At 40.5% G+C, this 27,702-nt stretch overlaps 1 protein-coding gene and 1 long non-coding RNA gene across 8 annotated transcripts in view; one reads left to right on the forward strand and one right to left on the reverse strand.

The window, feature by feature from the left end:
• Positions 1-16,535, forward strand: part of LOC142362026 (uncharacterized) — a 55,831-nt gene extending 39,296 nt beyond the window's left edge. The window contains exon 3 of the long non-coding RNA XR_012764603.1: positions 16,423-16,535. This is a non-coding gene — a long non-coding RNA (uncharacterized LOC142362026). The remainder of the gene's footprint in view (positions 1-16,422) is intronic.
• The window catches only part of KCNC1 (potassium voltage-gated channel subfamily C member 1), a 126,855-nt gene that overhangs the window by 71,273 nt on the left and 27,880 nt on the right, over positions 1-27,702 (reverse strand). The window lies entirely within an intron of this gene.

Consider the following 27,702-nt stretch of genomic DNA (forward strand, 5'->3'; position numbering starts at 1 on the left):
AAAAACAAACAGATACAAAATGTGACTTTTTTGTTATAGGGTGCTTTGAAGGAACTCTTTTCTGGACAACTTGTATTCTTCCTTGTTCATCCTGAAGCAGTGTAGGCTACATATCATTCAGAGGAAACATTCTGCTGTCATTTTGAATTAAATGCTTAGGTAGTTCAGGTAAGCCTTTTAAGTAGTTCTGCTGGAAAAAAATAAGAAATGTTATGTTGTGTTGTGGAATGTTTCATCTGAAAAGTGATTAAGGGAATAGCTCATCTCTGATGTGAGGAAACACTGAGAGAACTGGGACTGTTTAGCCTGGAGAAAAGAAGGCTCGGGGGGACCTTATTAATGTATATGAATAACTGAAGGAAGGATGCAAAGAAGATGGAGCCAGGCTCTTTTCAGTGGCGTGCAGTGACAGGAGAAGAGGCAATGGGCAACGCACTGAAACACAGGAGATGTTCGCTCTGTACATCAGGAAATACATTTTTACTGTGAGGGTGACTGAGCATTGGATCAGGTTCCCAACAAAGGTTGTGGAGTCTCCCATCTTAGAGAGATTCAAAAGCCATCTGGATGTTTTCCTGGGTAACTGGCTCTAGGTGGCCCTGCTTGAGCAGGGGAATTGGGCCAGATGACCTCCAGAGGTCCCTTCCAACCTCAACCACTCTGATTCTGTGATTTGTGTACTCTGGTCTCTCCCTTGCCACATAAGTTCTAGTGACAAGCTGTGAACTGCACAGTTTGTCAATGGGTGGGAGTTTGATGGTTCCCAACCTGGGAAGCTTTCAGTTCATTCTCTGACTGGCTTGTTGTGTGCTGAGGGAAAATCTCCTTCTGTCTTCAAGTCTAGAGCTTTGTTTCACTAGGAACCGTCCAAAAACTGTGTCCAGATGCAATCCCCGCCCTCAAAAAGTTCAGTTTAAAATAAAGAATTTAGATGATGATCGGGAAGGAAAGAGGAGAGAATGACCTGGAGATGGTTAAAAATCAAGATAGCTGATAAGATTAGAGCTGAGATTTTCTTTAAAAAGAAAAAAAGGTAATTTTGCATCATTTCTCTGCACTCCAATCTTGACAATTCTTCTTTGCCACCTTTTTTCAAGCATTGCTACATACGCTACTGCGCTGACAAATTTAGTGGCCTACGACAGGTTTACAGCATTGGTGGATAAGGGAAGAGCGACTGACATCATCTACCTGGACTTTTGCAAAGCATTTGACACTGTCACGAATAACATCCTTGTCTCTAAGATGGAGACATGGATTTGATGGATGAACCACTTGGTGGCTAAGGAATTAGCTGGATGGTTACACTCAGTTGCAGTCAATGGCTTGATGTCTGGGTGGAGACTAGTGACAAATGGTGTCCCTCAGGGATCTGTATTGGAACCAGTATTATTTAAAGTCTTTGCCGGGGACATGGACAGTGGGATTGAGTGCCCCCTCAGCAAGTTTGCCGACAACACCAAGCTGTGTGTTGCGGTCGACACGTTGGAGGAAAGGGATGCCATCCAGAGAGACCTTGACAGGCTGGAGAGGTGGGCCCATGCAAACCTCATAAAGTTCCACAAGGCCTGTGTAAATTTGTTTGAAGAGACCAAATTAAATCCTTATTAGGAAGCATTCAATGTTATTAAATGTACTTTTTTTTTGGCCAAAATGAAATATTAATTATAAAACTTAATGCACATTGGTAATTATAAGCTAGGGAGCCATTAATTAGCATCCTGTACCAGGTCTGGAGCTTTGCCATGCCTGGGACTATGTTTATAAAAGCACTGCACTTATTTATTTCTTTAATTTAAAAACATGTAGGCCTCTATTTGGAGATATCCAGAATCAAAATCCTTACATCGGTCCTAACTATATGGTACAGCAGTTATTTCTCCCAGAAAACATATATTGTAGAGTTCAGTTGTCATGCACAGAAGAAAATTTCACACAGATCACTGCAATTTTCCTGTATGAACCAAGAGCTTGAGTTTTAAGAAGCGAATCCTTGATGGAAGCTGCTACCTTCTAACTTTTTCTTCCAGGCTTATTATTTTCTAGCAGTGAATGGGCATTTTTTATTTAACAGCTATTTATTTTCACATGAGGCTGTGTGTGATTGTATCCAAGATTAAAGAAGCATCTGAGGCTTGTCATGGGACTAGGAATTGTGTTGCATATGTCTTGAGCTCTTTGCTAGCAAAAGAATTTTTTTCCAAGAGTTTGATAATGAGTGCTGTTTTGCAGTAGTATCCAATGCATTCATTCAGACTGAACCGCAGATCTGTCATTTTGAAAGGCTGGTTGCCTTCTCAACCACTTGTATAAAATGAAAGATTCTTTCGTTATATGTAGGTGTGCCATAGTGCTGGAAATTGTGTTGGCAGTTCATTTGGTGGTACATTCTTCTAAAATTTGTACCTTGTATGTTGCCTTGGTGGCCCTCTTTGGAAGCATAATTGGAGATAAAGATCTCACTCAAATTTCACAGTGGCTGAAATGTTGGGAAAGGAAGAGGGAAGAGAAAGAAGTCACAGTTGAGTGTCTAACATCTAGTACCAAGCCTCAAGAAGGTGGTAGCATTTCCAGCTGTGTTGAGTCTGACTAGTTGTTGGAGTCAGTGTTCGTGCCTAGCACCTGTGCAAGTCACCCATGTTATAGATGGTCTGACTTTGTCCCTTGGGTTTGAAAGTCTTTCTGATGGGAGGAGCTAATAGGAGAAAAATAAGAAAAGAGAGTAAAGTGAAAGAGAAAAGGCAGGGAAAAGGATGACTTAAAAGAAAAGAAAGTTGGGACAGGTATTTCTTTGGGAAGAAAAATAAATGGCCTGTGGACTAAAGAATGAAAAATGTAGACTATTTTCGTAGATTAGATACTACATGACAATGTTGACAGGAGGTGGGAGAGAGCAGACAGAATTCCTGAGTGTTTCTGTAATTGTTCTTTATTCATGAATGTTTCCCGCTGTGATTTTGAAAGTCTAGAGTATTGCGTGTACATATCCGGTTTCAAAATATTAAATGTGCCCAAGTGACTTAGGAATCTAAAAGCCATTTCAACAAGACTTGGGCTATATTTCTTTCAATATCTGTGGGATTAGAGGTCTGTCACCTTTTGATACTTGGACTTTGACTCTTCCATCATTTCAGTGCTTCTAGAAAACATTTTAGATCTTTACAGAACTAATCACTTTTCCATTTACCAAATTGCCATAATTTCCTCACAAATTTCTTTAAGAAAATGAAATAAAGGTTTCCTCCAATTATGGCTGGAATTTTCTGGGACCTGGAAATGACTGGGTTATGTAGAAGTTATGTTTTATTTAGAGGAATCTGTTTTCATTCAGAAATGATCCAGGGCAGCAGGCACTGAGTGGATTTATATCCCTATAGTTACAGCCTTGACAATTAGCTCTATTTAGACTATGCGAGAGCATAATTAAAAGGTACCTCAGTGATTTCTTTAACTATTTCTTTCCCTTTCCTGCATAGACCTCTAATTTTTATTAAGTGATACACTCAGCTTCATGAACTTCTCTAAACCATCAGTTAATACATGTATATGTAGAGGATTATCTAATCCCATAAAGTATCTAGATCTGTATTTTCTTGGAGACTTGTGTTCCACTTTTTCCTTTTATGTGAGTTTTGATGTGTTGTATTTGGTGTATGTAATGGCACTTTCAAGGCCATGGGCCAATGCATTTTCATTAACTTTGAAACCAAAATGAGCTTTAGAAGAAGGTCTGTTTCACTTAGAGACAAGATGTACGACAAGTTTCATTTTTTCCTTAAGCTGCTGAATGAGCAGAGGGCTGGAGGGTCCATAGTTACCATCAACGTTTTGCAGTTGTGTTGCTGTCTAGAGAGCTGCTTGCATAGCCATGTTTGCTAGGAAGTGCTGATAATCAAGTGACTCTACCTGGAATCACTAGGAGCAAACAATATGTGGCAGCTCTGCTACACAAACTCGGGCACCTTAAATATATTTTCTATTTGAAGATGTTGTCAAAAAAAGCTGTTAAATTATGTGAGGTAAGAGGGTTAAGGGCACCACAAACACCTGTTTAGACTCATGTTAGTTTGCGTAATGTCGGTTTAGCGAGGACAATTGATGTAAGTCTAATTTTTTAATAATTAAAGTGCTCTCAGCGAGGGTTGTAGGCTACAAGGGAAATTGTCCAAGCTTCTAAATAATTAGGACTTCCATGGGCAGCTAACTCCCTCCCACAAATTCAACAGACCTAAAGATGAATACTAATTAGGAGAAAGTATGTGCCAGACACTCAGCTGGTGGAAAAGGAAATAATTCGCTTCCCCGCAGTGCTGCCAGGTTCACTTACATCAGATGAGAGTCTGACCAAATGTCCCAGAAGACAGTGCAACGCCTATAGAAGATCAGTATAGGAGTTCCTAGACCTTGGGACCATAAGTGAATACTAAATCTGGCAGGAAAGCTGCCCTCAGAACTTCATCAGAAATGGCTTTGTCACCATAATTATATATCTGAACCATCCAAGACGCATCACCGTCTGCAATAAATTACTGTAATCAGTAGTAGTAGGCAAGGGAGAAGTAATTAGTGGTGCTGAGTCTATGGTTAAATAGCTCTTTCTTTTCCCCTCTACCTATTGGTTCAAGTTAATATTATATTTGTATCTTCTAAGATCAAATTACCTGAAATAATAGGTAACTTTTTCCCGATGAGCATTCATGAGCAGACTTGTTCTAAGGCACACCTGAGACTGTCAAATGTTTGCTAATAGAAAAGTTAATTCTGGAATGAGGTGTAGGTGTTTGTAACATCTGTGCGTTCCCCTGACTAATGTCTTGTTGTCAGCTGATTCTCCATAGACTTTGCCAATTGTATTTGTACCCTAAATAACTGGCTGAGCAGACATGGCCCAGCAGAAAACAGAACTTTGCTGCCTATTTTGCAATTTCTCTTTCATGGTATTGAAGTATCTTTAGGAGGGAAATCACTGTGTGTCATCTTGTTCTCCTTACACGGGAATTCTGTGCCATCAACACAGGGAAGCAAGGCTGTCACTTCAGTCAGGCAGACCTTAATCCTACAGCAGCTTTGCCTGAGAGAAGTTCCTTTTGATTAGAAGATTCACTCTGAAACACTGTGGCTTACTAAATCATTTTAAACACCACAAACTACCCCTTTGCGATGTAGAGAACATTAAGCTCTATGGCTTGTTACAAGCTGTGGGAGCTGTGTGTCTGAAGATCATGCTCGTTCTCTTTCTGCACTGAGATTTGCGAGTGTGAGTTCAGATGTCCATTTGGAAATAGCTGACATACAATATGAAGGACTATTACAGGTAACTGACACTTAAAGTCTAGATCAGTATTATTTCACTGGGTTTCTGATTATAAAGTGGTTATTTCCATACCTGTCACAAGATATTTTATGTGAGGGATGGAATGCAAGAGGGTTAGCTCTGGGCATTGCTGCGTGGACTCTAATCCTTTGGGTTTATGTATTCTACCATTTGTTTCTGCAGTTAAGCAGTGTTGTCATTTAACTTTTGCACCTTTGAACAGCGAAATCTATCTCCTTTCTAGTAGGTTCCCATCCAGCAGATCAGTCAATAATTTAATGGAAATCTTTGCTGCGTTTCAGTGGACAAATCAGTACTGCGTGTGCTCTATAAATGGCAGTCTATTTCGGATGCATTTCCTGTGGGCTTTGTGTGTGTGACTTATTGACATCCACCAGACCGCTTCTTCTCTTCTGCAGCACATACTGTTAATCCTGGAGACAGAAGTGGTTTGGTTTGGGCTGTACAATACTTTGGTGGGATGGCATTAGGAAATGGCTTTAAATCGAGGAGTTAAAGCTTCCTTCTTATTCCTCTCCCTTTCCTTTTCAAGCCTCTCCTTCAGTGCCCTCAGACATTTGGAGATGTATCAGGCCCTGAAGGTCAGTGTCATCTGCTAAGGAGCGCTCGCTTCTGCACCTGTTGCAGGGAGGGTTCAGCCGCCTGTGGGGCTGCAGGAGGGCTCCCCGCTCTGCGGCGTGTGCTGTGACACCCATGCCAGGAGGCAGCAGTGGGGAGCTGTTTACTTCTTGCCTACTTACAGAAACTGCACTCGCTGCTGAATTACGAGTCGAGTGGTTCCCAGCTGGGACCTTACTGTCTAGTGGTGAAACTTGGTGGCTGTCATAAGTTTGTTAAAGCCAGCTTTTCTATTAAATCACTGCTTTACATTGCCTAACAGCTATAGTACCGGAAGTATCACACTCTTCAGCAGCTTTACAATAGCAACATAATTGTGCTGTCCAGCCAGTGCATATGTGTAGGTACATCACCTGCCCTGGAATGCATAGTTTTTTTTCCTCGCTCTCCATGGCCACTGAACAAGTGGTCTTATAAATAAACTGATTGGTCAATATCATGATCGTATATTTCTTCTAGTGCAGTTTTAAGGGAAAACTGTGTTGGCTAATTCCTAAGAATTTTTTTTAAGTAATCTGTTTTTTTACATGTTTTTATGAATAGTAAATCTAGTATAGATTCAGGTTTGGTGAGTTTACTCAAAAGACTCTTTACAATTAAGCATTGGTCAGGGATTAGAAGGAACACCTTGCCTGAGCTCTTTGAGGGGTTTCAGGCTTTGGTTCATGTGCTTTCCACTGAAAATAACACAAAGTGATTATATTCCTTGCAGTGCTTTGAAAATCTTGCCTTGAAATTCTGCCCCAGAGTGATATAAAAGCTTTCAGACAGCAGCCTGAATTTGCTATCCATATTGCCACTGAATTATTGAAGAGTGTGGAAAATTGTTTGCCTGGGTACAGGGGCAATCCACATCAATAGGGAATTTGGAAACAGGTGATAAGACTTCAAAAGAAGGCTTTGATGTAGAAAAATCAGTTGTGTTTCTTTGTTTTTGTTACAGTTTGTGTTGAAAGTGCTTCACACACACACATTTTCAGACAATGCAGAAATGACACAAGCCTATTAGGGGAGTAAATTGGGCCTGTTAAAAAGTTGCTGGTGTTGCAAGACAGGTGGCTTGGGGGGTCTGTGTAATTCCTCACTGGTGGGATCTGATGGGTCATCTCTGTTCTGCTCCACTCTTTGCTTGCTTTTTGTCTGTCATTTTACAAATATAACGACTGCTAGTAATGACCACCTCTGGCTGGTATTTGCAGAGTCTATCTTTTGGGGCCTGTAGACATTTCTATGCCAAAAATAATAGTCTTGACATTTTTCTTGTTCTGGGTAGTTGCATTTCTGCATTGAGAAAACTAAGACTCCAATTGTCTTTTTTTAATGAGCTTTGCTTCGTGACTGCTGATAATGGTACCCTGTGTGTATGCGTATTTTATATTATGAAGAATACACTAAACTGTAAGACTTATCTCTGCAGAAAGGTGCCTAATTTGGAGTGTCCGTTTCTAAAAAGCGGCTTTAACGTACAAGTCATCAGACAGGTCTATGAGACTTGCAGACCCCAGTGCTTCTGTGAAGGGCATGTGGAGAGGACTATTTAGACTTTCTTGATGGGATTCCATCCAAATCTTAATTAAATTATGAATTACACTAAACCTTTGAAATATTCACTATCAAATAAAAATAACAATGCAGTGAGAATATATCTCTCTCTTCTTCCAATTTTCAGAACTTCTAAAGAAAGGCAGTAACACTTTAAGAATGTTCGCACTTGCAAATACTGTGTAGAATGACCTCTGAGATTTTCATGCTATCACATCATTAGAGGAAATAATACAGCAGTAATTCATGATGTACCCTTGTGTTTTGATATGGATTGGTTAGGCCACAGGTTTATACAGTCTCTTTTCCAAATAGATTTATAGAATCTTGTGGTGTTCGGAGTATAAAAGAAAATTTCTGAATGGAAGAGAGACTGATACCAGTACCCTTTTAAGACACTGAACAGAGCGACCTCAAATAAGTTGAGAATCTGTGAAGGAAAGGATGTTTTCAGGGAAATAGAGGCCTCCACAGTTTACTTAATCATTAGAACTCTTCTTTTTTTCCTTAACTGAGATACTAGAAATTTTCCTTTATATAACACGAATGTTCCTAAATGTAGTTTACTACTGGCTTTCATATGTCTTTGCTATGGCTTTTTTCACACAGCTTTTCTTTTGCTGTAGGGATTATTTTATCCAGATTTCAAACTAGCATGGCAGCAAAGTGGGGCTGAATTCACTCTGTGTTAAATATCCTTATTTAAATGGTAGCAAAAGAGTCTGAAGGCTTTTTAAAAATCCACACACTTAGTAGTTCTAGCAGTACAATATTTAAAGCAAAACTAGACATTACTGCAGAGTGACGAATTCTGAAAATGCAAGTCTTAAGTTTGTAAGCTCAAAGAAACAGAGTGAAACTTTGATTTCGTTCTCCCCATCCAAAGCATTTGAATCCAGCAGTTCCCGCAGAAGCCTCTTAAACACGTTTCCGCTCATTCACTGGGTGCTGAACACTTCAGAAAATCAGGTCAGTTCCTTAGGTTTCCAAATACAGATGTAGGATCCTAAATATAAGCATGTTATTCAGAAAGAAATTGGTTTCTTTTTATATAGACTGTAAAGCTACAATCAGATCCACTTGACTTATTCTATTTCCAGCTTTTATGGAGGTCAACAACAATTGTGTTTAGTTCCTGCTTTATGTATATAATTGTCCTTACTTCTAGGTGAGTAGGTGTGATTCTGCCAGTCCCTCTGGTTACTTGCCTTTCCGTATTAATGTAACAGACTATTTTTCTTCACTCCCAGCAATCTGAGAAAAGTACTTGAATTTCCTCAGCTCTGCTTACGTGCAGAAAGCTGTATCTTCCTTCCAGGTCAAACCTTATCAACGTCCTTTCTCCAGGTTCATTCTCTCTGGGGTGCCCTGAGAGGGCGTATGTGTTTCTTACCCTTCCATTCAAGTTACCTTAACTAAACCTAAAGTTGAACAGCAGGGTTGGCAGGCCCTTTCCACCACTCCAAAAGCAGCTTTCTGCTTTGTCTTTATCCCATCTCTAACCCCAGTCATCCACTTGGGGTGACACCAAGCCCAGGAACTTGAGAGATGGTCTGGAGGAGAAACTTCTCCAGAGACAATGTTTCTTGGCATCCTGCCTGCGCCATGGTCAGCCCCTTTCCAGCCCCACTCCTACTGCAGCCCTTGACTTTGTCTCTCTGATTCGTATCTGAGAGTATAATTGCAGTTCCCATGAAGTGTGATATACCTCCAGCAGTTTATTTTAATTCTTGAAGTAACTCTGTTTACTCTTGGGTGAGGTCCCCAGGGAGAGCTTTGTCCTAAATAGACAAAGTAACTGTGAATAGCACAGTAGGCTCTGAAAGAACATGCAGAGAATATGTAGTTAATAGTATACTTAATCTCTAGCCCTTACTATTAAAGTGGTGTTTTCTCCTGAATTGCTTCCACATCATCGAATTTTTCTTTTACGTAGGAGGGCTAAAGCAGAGACTAATAAGAACGCCTGTCTTTTCTGTACCGCCTTTTATCCTAAAGCCTTTATCTGCAAGAATTCTTTTGTCATAAATCAGAGCATCTCTAAACCTACTCTGGTTTATCTCAGCTGAGACTCCTACCCTGATAAATATAAAAACCATATACATCATATGTATATAAAATACATATACAAGTGAGTTTTCTCACCTCTGGAACCAAAGGGAGTGAACATGGCATATGTTTAGCCACTGTAATTAAGGAATGAAAATTGTTAAGTATGCTTCACATCTGAACAAACCTGCTGGAAAGGCTGAAGTGAGCGTGGTATGGTTATAGTCACCCTATAGGAATCTGGCGTGAGTGCAGACACTGCGCTCTGAGTCTTTGAATGTATACAAGTCAGATAGCTGGGTGCTCATGGCCATCTGGGAATTCAGTTGGCAAAAAGGAGTAATGTGCTGGCACAGAGCTATTGGAGCCGTTTACTGCACTAGCTGTCATACTGCTTTTCTGTGTAGAGGAGAGTGAGAGTGCATGCAATGATAATCCTCTGTCAGCATAGCCAGCGTGCTGTAGATCTCATTTCATGCTGCAGAAGCTTCTCCTGGGAGCGATCAGCCGTCAAAACCAGAGGTGCACAGGTCCCTCTCTCCTGTGACTGCAGGAAGGCCAATATGGCTGCACTGAAAAAGCTACAATGAGGTCTTTGTGAATGGCAAGTGACTGTTTCCTCCCTCTGCAGTTCCAAAACAGAGCACCTTTCAGAGACAGCTCCAAACTGAATGAACTGGAGCTCAAGGCGGGGTGTGAAGTTGAGTCTCTGGAAGACAGATTGTGCTGGCAAAGCAACACGGCAAAATCTATCATTGTGCCAAACTTCTGATAATTAAAATTTCATTGTAATGTACCATTGATTCCACCTCTTAATCTTCCAGATAGGAAGTTTCTCCAGAAAAATTGAATTTCTCTCCTTGCTGTCTGTTGCATAAGTGGGTCTGGAAGATTTAAACCAAAATTAATAATTTTCAAATTGTTGAGCCCACTGAGTGCAAGTCAGAAGCTTCCCTTTAACTGTTTTATAGAGACATATACATCTTGGGATCACTTAGCAAGGAAATACCTCTTTTTTTTTTTTTTTTAAAGTTTGCTCAAGGCTGATTCATCCCAAGCATTGAATCTATCCAGCTGTAAGTGCAGAAAGAACTGATTTCCTGACTGCCAACTTACAGTACTTCAGGCAATGCATGTAGAAAGATGAATTGCTATTTACTGAAAACTAGCGGTCAGTTTCTTCAGTTATGCTTACATGCTCATCTTTGTTTTCATAAGACAACTTCATTTTCATTAGTGAGAGGAAAAGAAGAACTGGAATTAAGGAATTGGATCCTTAATCATTACACGTTGCTATAGCTTCCTAATTTTTCTCTTTAAATTTTCAGTTGGCTGTGCTGTATTGACCTCAGCCCTAGATATCCTAACCATCAGATACAGAAGTGATTTGTGAATCTTTAAGCTTGTATCTCAATCCCTATTCGCTCCACTCCAGGAATGGCAAGGGAGGCTTAGTTTCTAAGGGGAATGTTGATGTTTCATTTCAGTTAGCTTAAAAACAAAGCTGGTTTCGTGAAGTGGGGAAATCTGCAACATAAAGGTGAAATTACAACATTTGTCATGCCTTTCTTGAAAAGAGAATGCATTTGTCTGTTGACTCATGCTATTCCTACTGATGGAGGAATAAAAAATAATATTTTTGGCACGGAGAACATGGATTAGCAGTCTTAGAAGTAGGGATTTGCTTAGGACTGTCAGCTGAGAGTTAGCTGACTATTTCTTTTAATTTCCTGCTCCACAGTCCTATCCGGAGGCACGGTATGGGAGAGGGAAAGAAAGGTTTAGCTCCCTACATCTGAGCCCTGGAGACAGCCCTGGGAACTGAAAGGCAGAGCTCGACAATGACCCTTGCTTCCTGCACCCCTGTGCACAAAGTGCAGCTGACAGGAGCTCTATAAAGGCAGCGGTGGAGGGTTTGTGTCTGTCCTTCCAGACTAGGTGGCAACACTCAGGAATTTTCCATTGAAATAGATTTCAGTTAATTAAATTTGCATGTTCTGGAAAATCTGATTTTTATTCCCTTTCGTATTACTCCAGAAAATTTCAGTTCCGCTGAAATATTTTAATCTTCTCTCAGAGAAACCGCAATTGAAGTATAGCACTTCTGATCTGTTCAAAATTAATTAGACTTTACACGGTAGAAGTTCTGTGCTTGGTGGGAGTTGTACTGGTACTTCCGTTGACTCTTGTGCTTTTACAGTCTGCTTAAAGAGGTCTCATTGTCTCCCATGATACACAACAGTCCCTCTTTAACCAAGCTGTTGCATGAGTTGATGTAATCTACATTAGTGCACACTCTCTCTCTCAGTTTGGGGCAGAGAAAAATTGCTGTGTTCCAGCTTTACCAGGCCACTCCTCTTTGGATTCTGGGAAAGGAGGACATGCCTTAAATCCTCCCCATGTTTCTTGGTGTGTACCTTCATTTAGACCTTAAACATCACACTAATGAATACATCTACTTGCTGCCTCTCTCAGAGCGAGAGTAAAAATGTCGCAAGAATGCCTTTTTGTTCGTGGACTGCCCTATGTTGCATTGCGTTCATTTTTACCAGCATTTGCCGTAGCACCCCTGGAGAGCAGATGGAGAACTGAACACTGATGGAAAGGAGGAAGCAAAGAGGAGCACTAAGAGCAGGAACATTTGGCTGCCAGAGGTATTTCCTTCCTCTGGCTTTTTATTCAGTATAACTATGCCCTTTGTACTGGCATGGGTGGTGGCGGCAGATGGGCTGGTCACAGCAGCACGCAAACTACAGCTCTTGGTATGTGGCAAGTGGACTTGCTGTCATGCGTTACGACACAGCCAACTACCAGCCTACAGATAGCTGGAAGCAGAGATTCTCCACAGCTGTTCTGAAGAAAAGATAGCATTGAAAACTTTAGAGAAGTGGGTAATTAGTGAGAAAGTTTTATTAAAAAAGATATGTAGAGTTATTTCTGTAGTATTTTAATGTTACTTTCAATTTACAGTTATTCATTATTTATGCTGTTTCTTCCACTTTTCTCTTTGCTGTGTTTGCCTCTATGTGTGTTCCCAGCTTGAGCTACAGAGTGGGTATTGCACAAGACATTGAGAATGAATTTGACCCACTCAGCTGGCATCAAGAAAATTCAGTTAAAACTCAGTGTTCAGCTTAACAGCATGCAATACATCCCGCAGCTTCCCAGTAAAGGGTGCCTCCTAAAATCCTTAGAAACAACTGCATTTTATTGGGTTAGAAGCTCCATTAATGTTCCCCATACCTGGCAGTTTCAGCATTTTTATGGTGCTAACAATACAGGAGCTGAACTGCAGAAGTGTCGCTGTACACTCAGGACTTCAACCATTTCAGAGGAATAGCGAATGTATCCATTTCCCCTAGAAATACCTGCCTTCTTTCCCTTAGATAAGTATAACCTCTTCTCATTTTACTGTTCTTTCACCTTGATGCTTTTGCCTCTGTCCTTGTTTTTGCTACATGGCGAACTTCTGCAACTCACATGGATCAAGACTGTCCCTCCACCCTCCAACTGATAAAGCTGCTTCTTGATTGTAACCACAGGATTTTAGTCACAGGCAAATCTTGACAGCACATAGACTGTTTGGGGGATGGTGGTGTAAAGATCTTGTAAATATGGTAAAAGTTCTACTCCACAATGAAAAAAGTTTGGGTTTTTTTAACTTTTAGACCAAAGATTTGTAATTCCTACGAGGGATATCTCATTACTGGAGAAAATGAGAATTGGGGATATTCTTCCCCAGACCTTGAAGGTAAAAATTGCAGCATGACTTAGAAATTATTTGATCTGGAGAGCAGAATGAGAATAGCTCTCAGACATTTCTCCTATCCCAAAGGAAGATTAAAGCCAAATATTGTTGACAAACCAGTGATTTTTACCAGCTCTCCTGTTTCAAAGAGAGGTTCTTCCTCTAATCTCAACTCTGCCATTGAGTTTCAAAGAAGTTGTATACTCCCTTTAGTAAAATTGGTGTATCTCTTACTAGTCTTACAGGCTCTAATCACTTACTCAAATGTTTGAGAACAGTTTGAGAATTTCAGCTGAACAATTTTACATAAATTGAGTTTTATCAATGATCATGTTCATACAACCAATGTTTCTCTCTCTCTCTCTCTCCTCCCCCCTCTATTTTACAGCACTAGCTTTTTTAGAGGACGGGAAAGTCACAGTGACAGTATCTAAGTGAAAAGAATCACTTAAATAAGACTGAGATAAAGAAATCAACAAAAAAATTGAGTTGCGTGCCCTGATCTTTCTTCCCCTCAGTTTGTGTTTTTAATCCAAGTTATCCTCTCCCCTGTCAACTCATCTAGATCTGTTTGAAAGTTACGTCATATTCTCTTCCTTTTGTAGTGTTTGATCTATGGATTCCTTTTGCATGTTAAAACTCCTCCTAATTTCAGCTTCAATTTCTTGATGTTCTTAATGACAAGTGCTCTGTCCAGGGTACAGCTGTAAGGATCTTTTCACTTCTATCAGCAACTGTCTTTGACGTCTTAATTTTCATTATTTTTTTGGTAAAGAATTGTTTCCAGTTGGAGAATGGCTCTGGATGTTAGATGAAAGGAGGAGCTCCTTGAAGGACAAAACAAACCACTTTTTCTTTCACATTAGTTAAGCATCAATCATCCAAAGCTCTTCTCTATTACAAATCTGCGTCATAAGAAAGCGAATTAGGAGAGTAATAGTAATTGCATTAGATTCTTTGAAGTGATGATATTCCATAGCAACTTCACAATCAGTCTAGTCACAGTAGCATTGATCTGTCAGAAATTACTAGCTGTAATTCAACAGGGATCTCCACTCAGAGAGGAGTAATGATGTCAAGAACAGCACAAACCATACCCTACTTTCTTATGCTGATGCTTTTTCTCAGTGCAGGGCACTAAGGAAGCAATTGTCTTTTAAGATCAATGGTATTTGTGGAGGAAAAGTAACTAGTTATCATTTGATCATGTTAATTTGAAGCTCATTTATTACCATATAAATGGAGGAAAAATGTTCCCTGTCCTAGAATGCTATTCTTTGCAAACAGCCCTGAGTCCGGGCAACTGCATCTCCATGAGCGAAGCTGAGAAAGAAACCAGTCCTTAGAGGCTCATGTTTTCCACAAAGCCATACTCTGCCCATGTAGCACCACTTTATCCTAGTTGTCTAAATGAAAAAAATCTGACTCCAAAACTTTCAGATTTCCAAAAGGCTGAAGCTGTGTACATTAATTAGATGGAGTACATCTCCAGAGTCAGAAACTATCAAGCCAAAGCTACCTTTTAACTACATATACCTGCAGAAGAGCTACCTCCTGCTTTCTTTGACCATGAATTACAAATCTTTACACTAGCTTACTTGCACTGTCCTTCTCACTATTTTTATATTTGGGGTGATACTGACACTCGTCCTTGTCCTCATATGTGAATGTCAAGATGAGAAAAGCTGGGAGGAACTTCTCTATTCCTCATGTATCTGTGCCAACATATTGGACTGGTCCATGATCTTCTGATTTTAATGAGACTGGAACTCAGCCCAGATTCAGTCGTGGCAAAGAATTCAGATGATTTTCATTTCCTGCACATATTATATTTTCTGTAACCTGGGAAAGTAGTTTAAACCGCATCCAGTCATGCAACAGAACAGCTGTATTGATTGAAAACTTTCTCAGTTAGAGGTGGCTGTGGAGACACCAAGCCTCATTTGCATTCTTTCTCTTTAGATCTTTAACAAAGGAGATTTGGATATTGCCACCCGTGGCTGCCCTTCATATGGGTCCTAAGCTGAGGCTTCATATCTGAACACTGCTGAAATTCAGCAGTTCAAAACTGGAACTGAGCTTTCTGACAAACTCTTCTCTAGAAATACCATGATCTTGAGCTATTCTGAAGAGCAGTGAACAGTATATTGTCTTAGCATAAAACAAAATGCTTCCGATTAGTTTTAGGATCCTTAAAGAACAACCAGCAACAGCAGTACAGAACACTCTTTCCCTTTCAGTGCCTATGTGAACTTCCACTATTAAATCTTGGGCTCCTGCTGTTTTCTATTCAGGTTGCATTCCATGAGCAGCATTTGGAACACAGAACAAAAAAACAAATAATGACCTGACAGCATTGGTTTCATACCAAATAGAAATACCAGGGCATAAACTAAGAGCCTTGTATTCGCTCATGCAATGTTGAATTTCTGTGAGTTAGTATGATGTAAGAGAGTGAGGAGGGAAAGCTATTTTCTTCCCAGTTCAAAAGAAATCTATTGCAAACACTGAAAGCGTAAGGCCAGATCAAGAAACTACAAAATATTTCTTGAATAATGGTTTTGTTTGATTGCATTGGCAGGGTTTTGAAATCAAATTTCAAGGCATTTTGTTGTTTCTGGTTTTATCAAGTTATTCTTGGCTGTACTGGAGATTGTAATGAGCAGTTAATGGATAATCCTTTGCTCCTACTGAGACCTATCTCCCAGAACGATAGCCAGCTATTTCTTGCTACAAAACAAAAAAAGCTAAGGATTCTAGTCGAGGAGGGGATGTTGGTTTGGTTTTTGGTTTGTGAGGCTTTTTTGATTGGGGATTTTTTTTAATTGGGTTTTGGGTGGTTGTTTTTTTTAAGCATTCACTGCATCATATTTTCCGCCAGCAGATCTTTCAGGTATCTTCAGCAAACAAAAAGGTGCAGAGTTCTTCCGGAAAATGACTGTCATTAATGCACATGCACATGTCCAGCACACATCTCATGATGCTTGGTTTAAAGACTGACCTTGATTTCAGCAAGCTTCATATCAGTTCCTGAATGCAGTTAAACCAGACCAACTACTCTGTGAAATCACAGGCCCAGTAATCCAGCTTCTGTTTTCTTTTTTTTTTTTTTTTTCTTAAAACCACACAGGGTTTTCACTGTCTTTATCTGTGTGTGGGGCAGACCACAAATTCCTCACAGTGCTGCTGCACTATGTACCTGCTACCTTCCTGTACTCAGCTGTGGATGCCACAGAACTGCACTGGTGAAATCCTGAAGTCCAGGTTAGTTTCAGCCCTGTTTCAATGGAGCTTGCCATTGCTTAAATTCATGGAAAACTTCTAATAACTCAAGTGCTTAAAAGCCTTAGCTGTTCTAATAATGGGGACATTACGGGGATTAGCCATCCTCATTTTGTAGCAAGGAAATCCAAGGACTGAAATGAAAATGTCCTGTATTTCTGATTTGGATCACTTCTGATTTGCTTAGGACAGCTGAAGAGAGTCACAGTCAAGATTACAGCTGCTGCCTACTTACAGATAGCTCATGCAAAACTACGTTTGACAAAAGTTGTGGGGTTTTTGTGTGTTTGTTTTTGGTTTTTAACTGTTACCAGTTATTCTTTTGTAAAAGCATGTAAGAGTACTTAATTAATCTTTGGATTTGGAATACAATCCCAGAATCCTTGGCTGAGCAGGACATCATATGCCTGTCCTGCTCATTCTGTTGAAACTAGAAGACAGACCATATATATACTCTTACGGCTGACAAGTAGCTGACATTAAGATTAATGAAAGATTTGTGTTAGTCTAGTTCCACTGATGCTTAATAATTTGAGGCTTTTTACATTTTAACTTACCCAAGCCTTTTGCAAATCTCATGTCCTTAGTAATATACTTGTTGGTGTTCATTGGTCAGTCGTTATCCTAATTTCTGCTAGATGATTTATTTTACGCTCAGTAGCAACACAAACTATGTTAATTTGCTGATTTTTTTTTTTTTTTTTGCTTTGTACTGATCTCAGAATAAATATATTTCTATTTTAAACTCTAATTAGAAACACCTTCTCTGGACCTGGTTTCCTCATTCTTACATAGAATTCCTTTGGCGGTAAATGGGAATTGTATGAGGAGACTGTTCATCGGATCTGGCTATTAGGTAACCTGTTTCAGGGCTGCAGATAGACTTGCATGGTTAGTTTTATCTTAGGGACAGGGCAATGATATTTCTTCATCATCCTTTATACGGGGTATTTGATTGGCTGATATTCTCAGTAGAGCCAGTGTCAATTTTCCTTTTGTAAAGGACAATGAGATGAGATCCACACTGTCTATATATCGCATTGTGGGGAAAAAAAAACTTTAAGTTTTTTCTGTATTTGGAAACTTCAGAAGAAATGGGTATATATAATTCTTATTGCTTCAATTTTTCCCTATGACTTTCATAGAGTCATTGAATTGTTTAGATTGGAAAAGACCCTTAAGATCATTGTGTCCAACTGTAAACCTAACCTTGCCAAGTCCACCACTAAACCATGTCCCTTAGCACCACATCTACATGTTTTTTAAATACCTCCAAGGGGTGGTGACTCAACCACTGTCCTGGGCAGCCTGTTCCAGTGCTTGATAACCCTTTCAGTGAAGAATTTTTTCCTAATATCCAATCTAAACCTCCCCTGGCGCAACCTGAGCTCCTTTCCTCTTGTCCTATTACTTGTTGCTTGGGAGAAGAGCCTGACCCACACCTCACTACAGCGTCCCTTCAGATAGTTGTAGACAGCAATAAGGTCTCCCCTGAGCCTCCTCTTCTCCAGACTAAACAACCCCAATTCCCTCAGCAGCTCCTCATAAGACTTGTTCTCCAGACCCTTCACCACTTTGTTGCTCTTGTTTGCACATGCTCCAGCACCTCACTGTCTTTCTTGTAGTGAGGGGCCCAAAACTGAACACAGTACTCCAGGTGCGGCCTCACCAGTGCAGAGTACAGGGGCACGATCGCCTCCCTGCTGCTGCTGGCCACGCTATTCCTGAGACAAGCCAGGATGCTGCTGGCCTACTTGGCCACCTGGGCACACTGCTGGCTCATGTTCAGCTGGCTGTTGACCAACACCCCAAGATCCTTTTCCTCCATGCAGCTTTCCAGCCACTCTTCCTCAGGCCTGTAGCGTTGCATGGGGTTGTTGTGACCCAAGTGCAGGGCTTGGCACTTGGCCTTGTTGAACCTCATACAGTTAACCTCGGCCCATCGATCCAGCCTGTCCAGATCCCTCTGCAGAGCCTTCCTACCCTCAAGCAGATCAACACTCCCACCCAACTTGGTGTCATCTGCAAATTTACTAAGGGTGCACTCGATCCCCTCATCCAGATCATTGATAAAGATGTTCAACAGAACTGGCCCTAATACTGAGCCCTGGGGAACACCACTCGTGACTGGCTGCCAACTGGATTTAATGCCATTCACTACAACTCTTTGGGCCTGGCCATTCAGCCAGCTTTTTACCCAGCGAAGAGTACACCCGTCCAAGCCATGAGCAGCCAGTTTCTTCAGGAGAATGCTGTGGGAAACGGTGTCAAAGGTTTTGCTAAAGACTGGTTAAGCAACATCCACACCCTTTCTCTCATCCCCTAAGCAGGTCATCTTGTCATAGAAGGAGAGCAAGTTAGTCAAGCAGGACCTGCCTCTCATAAACCCATGCTGACTGGGCTTCTCTGCCTTATAAATTTGGAATCCAAAATGCTTGGAAAATTTTACTGGACGGAATATATAGACTAGAGGATATAAGTTATAATGTAGTAAGGCATGAGAAACAGGGTTTATTGGCTGCTTTATTAAGTGTTTTGAGTTAGATCATTTTATTTATTGTTTTTTAAAAAGGTTCTTTTCTGCCAGGTTCTAAGCTCTCAGGTTCTGCTCATCTCCTCTGCCTAACTGCTTATGACTATCCATAGAACCATTTATTCTGAAATGACTTTTTAGGCAATTAAGTTAAGCATGTGTTTAAAGGCGTTGTTGCTTTAAGATGAAAATGGTCAGCAGCTGTTAGAAACAAGTCCTTAAGCCTTTATTAGAATACATAATTAATCTTCAGACTTGATGAGAAGGGAAATATTAATTGGGTTATTTTCTGCCAGGTCTTCAGTGGCTTCATTTTGTCTAAATCAAAGTAATTAAGAGAGACTAAAAATGTAAAGTTTATGCAGTAGAGAACTGCGTCTAGGCAATTCTGATCTGCCAACTGAATGGATTTCAAGCAGGAAGAGTGTTCTCTTTGAAAGCCAAGAAAATATTACTAGTAGGATATCTCTCCTGATCTTTTTGGAATTGAATGGGTTTTTTCTTACCTTTTGAATGGCATGTTTTTCAAGTTTCCTACCAGATACTGTTGTTAATTTTGGAGTCTTGATTGGGTTCAAAGGAGGTCTTGGTACTGATGCTAGATCAGGCTAGAAGGACTTCTTGCAATTTGAGTTCGATAGAAATTAAAATCCTGCCAGCTATGTTTTGTGTATTAGGGCTCTGCATAAATAAGCATAAATATCTTATATTCTTCAATAAAAGTAGGTATGCTTCCTTGCAGCTTTAAATGTGGAACCTGGAAGCAAAATTATATTGGTTATGGGTTTGAATTTTGAAATAAATTTCAAGCTTCTTTAAAAGTTAAATGATTCGTACTTGAGGTTCTACTTTTCTTTTTTTGATTAAAGTGATAAAATAAAAATACCTCATAAGGAAAAGATGATTGCTTGGGCCAATCCAGTTAATGCACAGTTAATGTAACATTAGAACTAATGTAACACTGTGGATTTAAAGTGGTTCAGTTGACTCGTCGACCCCACTCCTCACCTCATCCCTCCTCTGGGGGTATCTAGAAAATCTCGGGCTATCCTTAAGGCAGATGTTCTTCCTCCATAACAGCCTCATCTCGAAGTCCTTAATGCTAAGCGAAAAGGATTACTTTGGTTGTGTTTAGGAAGTAATTGACTAAAGATATGAAGTAATGACGGTGTATTAAAACATGTATCATGTTTAAATAGCACTTGTATGACTCCAAAGGGAAAGAATGGGGATGTAGAGTCATTCAAAGCCTATCTAGGGTTTATGATATCCTGTGCACTTTTTAAAAAGGTTTACATCTAATGGTTTGGCAAGGTAGGAGCATTTTGCAAATACTACTTTGTGAAGTGAGGGTTGGCTTTCTCCCAAAACCCATGGAGGGAAACAAAGCTTACATTTTAGTTTTTATAGTTGTCTAAAAGCAATAAATGTGCAACAATTATTGCATTTCAGTGATTTTTATGGTGTTATAATATATCGAAATCATCTCATAAGCACAGCCAAGAACACCGATATTCCTGTACTTAAGAATAAGCAGTGAAGTGGTGCTGGCCATACTTCTGTGCTAGAGGTGAGAATGAAGCCTGCATTTTCTATGAAAAATATTGACCAGGGCACAACCAGAGTTTCAGGCCTATTGCTAGCCTTGAATTTTCACATTCTTATAAAGCAGCCACACCATCATGCAATCCTTATGCAGGCTTAAAGATTAGCCTCAAGACAAGAGGTGACCTGAAATACTGACCCGGCTTCAAATCATTGGGTGCTGTCATTGATTTCAATTAAACCTGTCTTTCACTGTACGCCTTCTGAAAGGGGAAAAATAGTTGATAAAATGAACATAGTGTGAAAAATACTCTCTTAATTGCCAAATGACAAAGGAATACAGTGAACTATAGGATCCTGAATACCTGCCTTTGAAATCAAGAGTGCAGAATAGGATGCCACTTCAGGGAACGTTTCCTTTAATTTGTTTCTTAGGGATGCAAGCTGGTGTGTGGCTAAAAATGGACCAGTTTTTTGAAACTGTTGAGTATCTTCCCATCTTACTGGGATCAGAAAATCATCTTAAATGCCTATCACTGTCACTTTAACAGGGAGAAGGGCAGCAGCCCAGACTTTTGCCCTTCAATGGTGCCTGAGAAGAACAGCCACGTATTTCGGAAGATACAGAAAATGTTAGCTGTTAACTGGAAGCGAGTTGGGTTCCTGTGAGGCTGGCGAAGCAGATGGGTATGGCTGGGCAGATCCCACTGTGGGGTGTGGGTGGGTACAGTGAGGCACGGAGGACAGAGGCCCCTCATCTAGGCGAGGCGCACTTCTGCCAGAGGCAGGCTGAAAGGCTTCTGAGTTTAGTTTGACTGTCAGTGAGGGTGAGGGACAGGCTGATGGCTTGAAGCAGTCTCAGCTGTTGGGAGGGTGGAGGCAGATGCTGAGAGTCTACAGCGCCATGCTGTGCCACATGCGGCTCCCGGCACCTGGGCTATCTCTGCAAGCAGATACCCAGCATAATGTTTTGTAGTATGGGGCTAAAGCTGGGCAGTCTGAGAACAGCAAAACTTGCAGGCTGTTTCCAAAGAGCTGGTGGTTAATCATTACTTGGATCACCAACATATAATTAAAGCAGTTTTCATAATGAAAGGGAGAAATGTGTTATGTCTCCTATTTCTGGGCCCTGGGGCAGCTACACAGAAGTAGATGTTTAATTCTGAAGAGTGAATAACTTTCATGCCCAGGTCATATGGGTTTAAGTTATTTGAGCCCTTTGCTAGATTGGGGTCATTTTCTCCTTTTTTTTTTTTTCTCTCTCTAATTAGTGCGACTGCTTAGCAAAGATATTTCCCATGACTTAGTGGCAATTTAGATTTCCCTTAACATCTCCAAACTGATTTCTTTCCAAAGATCACTACCAATTAGCACTAATCTTCCTGTGGACATTGGCAGACTTTCATACTTTCTGATGTTTATGGACTACATTGAACTTCAGTTAGTTTTAGAACTGCAGGACAAGGGACACAGGGTTAGGGTTGGGGTTTTTTGTAACATCACAGTTATGTATCTTTAATAATGATTCTTTGGTACTAAACACATTTCATAGGGCCAGAGAGCTCCAGTTATTTCATTAGAATGAAATGGAGAGTACAGATAAGCCATTAAGTAGCCTGTAAATCCCTGCTCTTGTGTGCCGACTTTTTTCCATAGTGATTTATACTAAGCTTAGAATAATCTTTTTAGAACTTTAAGCACAGTAAACAAGACCAAATTTTGCATTACAGTAGAGCTTTCAGGTTGAACTTACATACCATAGTAGGGCTAAATCTGACCAGCTCTGTTATGGATTCTCTGGCAGTAAGATACAAGGGAAGGAGCGGGAAGATCAGTGGTTTGGTTTTGGTCTCTTGGGACTCCCTGTAAAATAGTAAGGCAGTAATCTAAAATTAATGAAGTGACCATGGTAATAGTGGTGTGAGAACATGCTTGGATCCATTAACTCCTAATTCCAATGACTGTGGAAGGGCTGAGACTGTAGTGTTTGCTCAAAACCCTGTGAAATGCATTGTTGCACTTTCAGTTGTGGTGCATACCCAGCTGATCGATCCAGCGCTATCAGTACTCCTCCATACTTGTCTGCCTACCTGGCTTCCCACCTGCTCTAAGCATTCAGAGGATCCATGCAATACTGCGGAGTGGCAACTGTAAAATAAAGAGGATATGCTGGTGGCAATGGAATTGCTTTCTACGTTTTTATTCCCCAAACATCACTTCCTGTTAGATTCAAACAAAGAAAACTCTCGTTCCTAATTCATGTCTTCTCCTTTTGTGTCAAAATATCATCACTAATGTATCTTCAGAATTCTGCTCCTGCAAAAAGCAAGCTCTGAAAAAAAAAAAAAAAGTTCTATGATCTCTGTTGCAAAGTGGTTAACACTGAGCCCAGTAGCACAGCCCCAATTTAGATGTTCTGCAACACACAGAAGGACTAAGAAATGTTTTGTTTCTGGTATTTCTTTTTAGGTAATCCTAATAGTGAGAATTAATCTGAGTTTAGCATCTTGTTTATCCTTGTGGCTGGAAAATACAGTATCATGTTTTTCTATCCCGTCCCAGCAATATAGTTTTTCTGGCGAGACAGACATGTTAGAAGTGCCAAAGATGGTAGGAAAGCTGGATTTGGGGGCAGAAGGGAAGACTCTTTTCCATCACAGCTAATAATTTTATTCTTACTAGTTTAGCAGTCCTTTTAGTTTTCTGCCTTGACATGGAAAACTATTGGGGTCTGTGATTTTTGTGTCAGCTGGAGTCAGTCAGGAGCTGTTGGGTGAGCAAGCCCTTGCCATGTGGGTATGATAGCAATCATGAGCCAGTCTCACTCTTGGTTACCAGGGCACTCATCCAGTGTTGGGCACGATCGATCAGCTCTGTAGTTGGAAAACTGTGCCCACTTGCAGTGGTCACCTCGTGCCTGCTTCTGGAGTGTGGTTGTCCACCACTGATGGCTCCAGCTTCTGGACCTGTCTGTGCTGTGGTCCCAGATATCTGCTAGACTCATCCTTTTTGTTTATATTCATCTGCTCTTCTGTATGTCTGCCAGACCCAGGATCCACAGTCCCTCAGTGACTGGTGAGAGAAGACTCAATGGCTTTCTATTATACTTTAGTTTCTGATATTTTAGAGATGTTTTAGGAGAGGAAAAGCCACCTTACTCTGTGTGCAGTATTTCCCTCCTTCCCAAGCCAGGACGAATCAGGAATGTAATTTCCATCTTGCAGGAATGTGCTTTCCATTTTGCATCTTGGAGGAGGGTCAGCAGAGTTAGGAGTATCTCTAGATCTCTCTGATACAGCACTTGTGGAGCATTTGATTGTCCATCCCCTTCATTTGGCACATGCTGGATGCTAAATGCCTACCTCCACATCAGGCAGTCCACAAGCTGCGAGTGTCTCTTTACATCTGCAACAGAAGCTGTGATATCCCAAATGCAAAAGGACTTTTCCTCTCTCTTCTTCTCTACCTGTCCCCCAAGCTGAGTTGCAGGGGCTACCTGAAGCAAAGTGGATACAGATGTGGTCTTTCTGGAGAGTCCTCACCTCTGTAGGCATTAATGACTTTGAGGCCTGAGGGCAAGAGCCAAGGCGGGAGGATGTTGTGACTCTGTTCCAGGTTAGCATCCCTCCAAAAGCACTTGGCTTAGAAACGAATATTCTGTGAGGGGAGAGACTGCAAGACTCTTCCATTCCTCTGATGTTATTCAGAGGAGCTTTGTGCAAACGGATTGGTTCTTGGAAGCAGCATGGTTGTACTGTTTCTCTCTGGTTTGTTTTCCTAAGGAAGTTGAATAATTGTTAAACAAAACAGCTTTATTAAATCAGAATGAGATTAAACCAGCCTGGTTCATTCTGACTATGGTATATTTGTTAGCTGGTTTTTTCATTTTGGTTGTATGCAGTGTGTTTTGCTAGCGTTATTTTTGTTTGGTGAAAGGTAAAGCAGGAGGGAAAATGAACTCTCACTGTAAATATTTGGAAAGAAGGAAAACAGGCTGTGTGAGAGGGGGAAATGTTTGAGCTATATGCTTTTGAATGTTGCCGTAGTATCTGGCTGTGTTTTACCTTACATACCACAACATGAGAGACACCTGTTAGGATTCTCCTCACTAGTAAATAAAAGGTTTCCTGCTTCCCTGCAGGCTACCTCACTTTCTCCCAGCAGTTCATAAAACTGTGGCATGTCAAAAAAAGCCCTTGATGTATTGACTTGATTTTCCATTAAAAATTAATTGCTTTCTGTGTGGTGAATGGTGATAAATAATGACCTGTGAGGTGTGCTGCGGTCTCAAGTATAGTTAACGCTCTTAGCCTTTGGTTGAATGAACTTTACGGGTGTCTGCAAGTCATGGCTTCACAGAGGTGACACAGGGAAGAAAGCTTTCTGTTGTGAAGCACCACATAGAAGTTAACAGTCTAGCTGCCAACTCTTAACCATAAATTTGAGTGACTTTAACAGGTTCTGTATGTGCAAGCACCATTGTTGTCCTCGAGTTACTGTCACATCAAGATCTGGCATCTGTTTTATTTCCTTCCGTCCTAGAAAATCTGAATTCAGTGTGTGTTAAAAAAAACCCAAAACAAAAGCAAAAATCACAGACATTATTCTATGGGCAAATAAAAACACTGTCCAACCAATTTCATTCAGGTAACTGGGGAAGCATGCATGTGTCACTTGAACACGCAACTGAAAAAACTGCATGTAACATTTGGGCATGCCCTCCGGTGCCAACCCTGCTTAAAAGAAGAGGCTGATGGTTTCCCATTACTGTCAACGGCAGCATAATTACAAATTCAGTTATGTCCTTTTCTTATATCTGGCATGTTGCAAAGTGTCTTGTGTCTTACCCCAGTCTGTCCAGCAAATTCTATGTCTGTGCCTGTTCTGGTGGTCCTAAAATGGCCTGAAGTCTCAGCTGTTCCACATCATTCATTGCTATCAGCTCCTGCAGCTCCTGTCATTCGTATCCTCTTCTGTGTTTTACTTCACTGATTTTTGATTTCAGACTGATTTTGAACTAATACTTCTGTTGAATTTATATATCTTTGTACTACTTCTCATTCTCCTGTTTTTTAATATTATTTTTATAATAGTATTTTTCAAACACTGTAAAGCACTTTAGAAAACATTAATTAAAGAGCCCGTGCAAAACAAAATGGATTTCTTTTCTTAACTGGGCACTGTGCTCAAAAGGTAAAAAACTACTTTGTTAATCAGTTTTGTATTTCTCAGTTCTGTTCATCTTATCTGGCTCTTTTTCTAGTCTCGCTGAAAGCTCTGCATGTGGATGAAGCAGAGAATGCGAATGCGGACTGTGGTGTATCCTTAAGGAGACAATTGTCTTTAAGCGTCATAGTGGTAATGTTTTCTTTTTTCCTCCCCCTTAATTTCTTGTATCTCTGGATGGCATTCAAGAAAGTCAAACCTCTTCTGTCTGAAAGCAAAGCAGCATCGTTTCTGTAAAGACACTGCATGGTGGATCCCTATGCAATTTACAGTAGACTGCTGGGTTGCGTGCCTGTGAGGGTGGAGGGTAGACAGAGGAAAATCTGGATGTATCACATCAAATTATTATTTAAACAGTTCTGGCAGAATTTGTCAAGGAAAGTAAGATAAATCAGGGTGAAGGCAAAAACAATTGTGTAAGGTAGTTTATACAAAGCAGTTGCCATTATAAATAATAAAGCAAAAAGGCATCCTTTTGAAACTTTCCAATAAATTTTTACCAGTTCTACCTTAAAGAACTGACAATTTTGTAGTACTTTGTGTTCTCACTCATTGCTCTTCCTTTGTTATGCGAATCTCCCCAAGTACTCTGGGCTTCTTGGTTTGGATCATAAATCTAGATCTTTGTTTCTTGCTCTTGTTTGTTTTTGTTTTACATCCCACATCCTAGGACCTAATCACTAAGGCTACATTCTTTATATAGATCTCTTGGCATCCAAGGCTTGCCTCTAGCCAGAACCCTCCCAGCTAAACAGAAACACAAAACCTTGGTTATTAATATACTGTTCTACTGAACATCTTTGTTCCCAGAAACAAATAGTTGCCTAAGCCAGAAGCACAGGGTAACACTGTGCTCTGACCAGTGCCTATCCACATGGACGGAAATGGTAGATTACATGAGGTGTTCATGTATCATTGACCTGCCCAAAAGAGCGTGGGGTGTCCTGGTGTGCCCTGGCATTGCTTCATGATGGAGTGTGTTCAGCAGCAGCCTGAAGCAGTCTCCTTCCTTTTCTCATGGTGACTTCTAAGCACATGAGAAACGGACCATCAGCTAAACATATTATGATAGTTGTAGCAGCAGCCTGTTCCTAGCTGGCACCAGTCTGAGGACCTTTCTCCCTTACAGCACTCTGAAAATACGAAGGAGGGGAGGCCAGGGACATTGTCTTGAAAGACTTTGGGGATGTTACACTCATGGCATGTTGTCTTCTTCATAAATCAGAGGAAATTGTGAAAAACATCTACATTTTAAGGAAAACTTAGACTGCGAAGTGATCCTGAACAAGACCATCAGAAAACATTGGCACCAACTTGTCACTCAGTTTAGGAGCATGCTAATTATTAATGCAGGCTTTAAAGTCTTGGGCAAAATACTCAAGAAAATAATTCATCCTGTCAGGAGTAGTTATAGAAATGCTGTCTCTGATGGCCCAAATTCACTTGGCCAGAGAGAATGTTGCCAATTTCTGTATTTAGCATCAGTGCAGCGTAAAAGTCCTGCTGTCCCAGACATCTGTCAATACCAGATTAATTGTTTGGTTAAGTACGGAGAACAGAATACAGGTGAGGTTCTGTTCCCATTGCAGTCAATAATGAAATGCTTGCTGATCTCCAAGGGCAGTGTAATTAATATCTGGGGAAATGTTTAAACCCATGGCATCTGGAAATATTCATTAGTATCTTGAAATGCCTGATTGTTTTGCACATACCTTGCTTCTCATTTATGTTTGCATTGGGATAGAGGTCTGACTATTTAAGTCTGAGGGGTGGCATAGATATTATCACTGTTCTAATTCTAGGATAAGTATTAGCCAGTCATAA

This window comes from Opisthocomus hoazin, chromosome 7 (assembly GCF_030867145.1).
Source record: "Opisthocomus hoazin isolate bOpiHoa1 chromosome 7, bOpiHoa1.hap1, whole genome shotgun sequence".
In the NCBI taxonomy this organism is placed as follows: Eukaryota; Metazoa; Chordata; class Aves; order Opisthocomiformes; family Opisthocomidae; genus Opisthocomus; species Opisthocomus hoazin.